Source organism: Pinus tabuliformis, chromosome 3_1 (genome assembly GCF_031772625.1).
Source record: "Pinus tabuliformis cultivar Carrire ecotype Pingquan chromosome 3_1, CPIR1, whole genome shotgun sequence".
NCBI classification, from domain to species: Eukaryota; Viridiplantae; Streptophyta; class Pinopsida; order Pinales; family Pinaceae; genus Pinus; species Pinus tabuliformis.
In genome coordinates, this window is record NC_142301.1 from 209118394 (window position 1) to 209123258 (window position 4865).

Sequence of the window (4865 nt, forward strand, 5' to 3'; positions counted from 1 at the left end):
TGTATCCATTTGTTGATGCTAAGCCAAAGAGTTCAGGAAATGAAGCCGTCTTTTTCGGAATCTGTGCGGATTCGAAACCCATTTCATATCTTCACCTGTCACTTCTAAAAGGATGTTCCTTTACGCATTTAGAATATAGAAATAAAATTTATTTCCTCACTTCAAGAGGAATAACATAAAACAAAGTTTCAATTGAGTCATAGTAAAAAGGTTGAATTTCTTTGAACCCAACATTGCCTATGCTAGCCCTCTTTCTCATCATTCTCTGGCAAGAAGGCATGATAGAAATGGCAAGGGAGCAACAAATACAGCCACTAAGAGAACATCGACCTGATAAACAATAAAACATATAGTACACAAACCCTTGAAACCGTGACCTAAAGATGAAAAATTCATCCCCAAATTTCTACACTTACCAAATTCACTACAGCGCACACACAAAATACATCAAATTCCCTAGAGCCATACAAAACAATGAAATCTCTAGATACCCATACTAATGACTACAATAATTTCGACATCCAAAATAAGCGTCGCCAATAATGTGAAACCGAGAATAATTAAATATAATTGCACTAGAATTAACTGAGTGAAACCCTAATACATAGACTCAAAGTACTCCTAAAATGTAAACTAGATGCATCCACATGAAACCTTTTGAATAAAACACGCCTTTATAGACAGAGCTATAACCCTCCCAAATTCAATGACATACTGTAATATAACCACATCACCAACAAACAAATACAATATTTGCAAAAGGAGAAGAAATACATCTGCAATCACTCTCAAACTATTCAGAATGAGAGGAATAGAAAGTATGGACGAGTTGAGAAGAAAGCCCAATCTCTGCAACATGCAAGCAAGGAAATGAGTGTAGCAACCCCAAATGAAACCAAACGAAGGAGGTCAAGGATAAATCCTTACCACTACGCCCAAGTTGTATGTGCCTATGTAGCCCTATAGGCTTAACTGTACATTTATAATGAGGAGACCTCCAATCAAAATCCCACTCTCGTCAATTGTTCTCTTCCACACCGTAGCGAGATTAAGACACCTATGAATATGGAACAACTTCCAAACAAGCCCTGATTCCTCTCTTGTTATCACCCATATGAGGGACCAACTAATCATTCTCTACGAAATCCTGGAGTTGCTCAATACCATCAACCGTAGTAGAAGGAGACCAACCATCATCCAAGATCAACTCTATAGATCTACAACCCATATTTGCTAGGAATTTGCGACCCTATTTCCTGATCTCCTGGAATGCATGATTCTTACATATTCCATCTTACAAAGTATATCACTGATATGCCAAACAATGCCTTCCAATTTTCAACTCCTTACTATTTTGCTTGAAGGTTGTCCATTTAAAAGGTTTTGAATTCACTATATGGCAATTTGTAAATCACCATCAATCTACAATACATGAAAACCCTCACTAATAGCTATCATAATACCTTTTTCTATTACAAAATACTATGCCATATCATTGCTTTTCAAACCACATATCTATGCAAAAATTCTTAATGTATATGCATTCTAATCACAAAAGACTTTGCCAAATCTAGCAATTCCCGGGTTACCCTTAGAAGCTCCATCAAAATTCAATTTAATAAAACCACAAGGAGGAGGGTAGAAATAATTGTTTGATGAAGTAGTCATTTCTTGATGAAGCTTATCTATGACAGTGCACATGTTTTGATTCAGATTTAGTTTCTTCAAGATTACTAACTCTTGAATATCTACCTTCCAATCATTTGACTACCAAGAGACATCAAGGGTTTCTCAATTTATTTTATAATCATTTCATTTATCATTGTATCTGATCTCTTCCTACTAAAAAATTATGCATTCCTCTCCTACCACAAATTCCATAGAATAGAACCCATAGCTAAGACCCAAATTCTATTAACTATATATTTTTTACAAATTCCATAAAATACAACCCATAACTAAGATCCAAGTTCTATTAACTATAGATCTTTTAAAGGTCAACCAATTCCATTGAGCTAAGAATTCTACTAAATTATCTCGAATCCACTTACCAGTACCAAAAATGATGAGAAGGATAGACCACACTCCCTCTTCAAATGTAGAAAAATTAAGCAAATGCTCCATAATTTCTTCTTCACTTCAACGGAGGGTACAAAAGGAGGGTCCTTCAACCCTCATTTTTCTAATCCGTTCCCAAGTCAGTAGCTTACGCCTTGAAATAAAAATTTGATATTTTTGGCCAATGAAACCCAGGCCATATCTTACTCCAAATAATATTTTTCTCTAAATTATCATACCTTGGAAGAATGGAATAGGCTTCCTTTAAAGTAAACGTTCTTGTAGGATTATGACCCCGAAGCAATATTTATTTAACAGTTGATTTAGATCACTTCCATACCACTAATTCTGTTTGCTTCAATATTACCGATATCTAGCATTGTTTGTGTTGGGTATTTTTAAGTGGGAAATACCAAAACCAGACATTCTAACACCACAAAGCCAATGCTCTGTTTCCACTGTTCCAGGACCTTTGTGCACAGGGAAGCTTTTAAAACAAATCTACTCATAACAGAGTATTACACAGCCATAATAATATTTCTATTGATTAAAATACAAAGCCTGATACAAACTTCATCCTCTGTGCAAAGAGGGATTCAAAAATAAAACTCTGCTGCTCTCACAGATTTTCCACTGCTGTGGATATTACAAAACAATTTCTTGCTGCTCCTATGTTTTACAATGACAAACAAACATTACATGCCTCCCCTGTTCCATTTTCCGCACTGCTGTGCGTTCAACATTTACCACAAAAATTACATACTCCACAGCTGTGAAAATTACATAATCTTTTGTTTTACAATGGGGGTCAAAAACAATTACATCACCTCTTTCATATCTCGCACTGCTATGCGTTAACAAAAATTTGCTGTGCGTTAACAAAAATTTGCTCCACCGAGCGCAGCCACAACATAATACTATTACATAAAAATTGTGCGCAGGCACAATACACCTCACCCAAAAGAAACGCGCACAACACTATATGCTCCTGCAGCCACTCTATGCTAAAAACTACTACACACATAGTCATATATGAAAACATAATAAAAAAAACTAACGTGGCCCATAACCATATTAAATGCCCACCTAAACTACGTACACATAAAAAAATATAAAACGTATGTGCCCATAATCATTTAAAACAGGCCTCCACCAAACAATACGAACAGCATTAAAAGCCTCAGCGTTTCCTCCACGGCGGTCAACGGAAAAGACAAACATTATACAATTTGGTTTTGGGAAGCCATCGGGTCCGCGCTTCATCGCATCGCAACTTTACTCATGTCAAAGACCCCGACCCTATGACATTGCCGATAGCGATGTGCTGATGCGATATCGGCGATCGCTCATCGGCGATGTTTCATATTGCTGCCACTGCCTGCCTCCGATGCTCCAACCCGCCGATATGCCGACTTGCCGATATGCCGATATGATCTGGACGGTTTTATGGTTTCGTTCGGTGGTTTTTGGATGCAGCGTGCTGACTGAGTCGGCTGCCATCGCTGTCCCTGTCCGCCTGCAGTTGGAATTACCATTCCAACACTCCCCTTTAATTTCAACTGCTGGGCATTCAATCTTACCCAAGCACTTCCTCTCATCGAGGGATTCACCAACTGCTGTTACAAAGACATCTTCCTCACATAGAGGGATTCACCAACTGCTTCTGATGCAGTTCACAAACAAACAAAGTTGTCTTCCTCTTAATAGAGGGATTAACCTGAAACTGTGCTTAAGAGCACCTTCCTCATGACAGAGGGATTCACCATAACAATGTGCTGAAGAGCACCTTCCTCATGACAGAGGGATTCACCTGTGACTATGCTGAAAAGCATCATCCTCTTGATAGAGGGATTCACTAATGACAATGTGCTGAAAAGCACCTTCCTCTTTTAACAGAGGGTTTCACCAAATGACTGCTTCAAATGCAGTTCCAAAAAAAACAAACATTGCACTGCTGTGTGTGCAAACTCATTACAATGTTCTCCTATGCTGATGCATATTTTTTTTGCTGCACTGTTGTGCCATCTTCTTTACTGTGTCTATCCCACACTGCTGTGTCTTCACTTGCACTGCTTCTGCACTTTTCAAAGACAAAATAGTCTGTCTTTCTTGGAACAATTACGCTGTCCCAATTTACAAATTTACACTGCTGTGTGTAAGCATTCACTGCTGTTGCATATATTGCATTTCAACTCAATGAACAACAAATTCATTACATTTACCTTTACTGCTGTAAGGAAAATTTCTTTTGCATGTGCTGCTGTTCAGAACTTCTTGCTGCTGCATTTTTCACATTTGCATTGCTGTGTGCTTCTCCTTCTTTCCATCATGCTGCTGTCCATAGCTTCTTGCTGCTGCATTTTTCATATACACTGCTGTCCATACCCATAACCATAGATTGTCATCCCTGGGTTTTTATTTGCTGTTGCGTTGCCTCTGCAATTTGCACGGTCGCTGCCTTTTGTTTCAACATACTGCTGTGTGCCCATACTCTTGGCACTTCATTCTCCACAAAAAAAATAACACAGGCTGCTGCCTTTTCTCATGCACCCTTGCTTCACACAATCTTAGTCTTCATTTTTTTTAATTACACAATGCACTGCTGTGCAGTTCCTTTCATTTTTCTGCTGCCATACACATTCTCATTCATCCATGTGCATTAAAAATCTGCTGTCCCTGTTTTTCTTTATGCATTTCTTTGCATGCTGCATTGCATATGAAGAAAAACATTACATTTTTTTTACTGTTGTGTGAGAAATTTCATTGCATTCTCAGCCACTGGGAATTTACGTTCTGTTGCGTTTTGC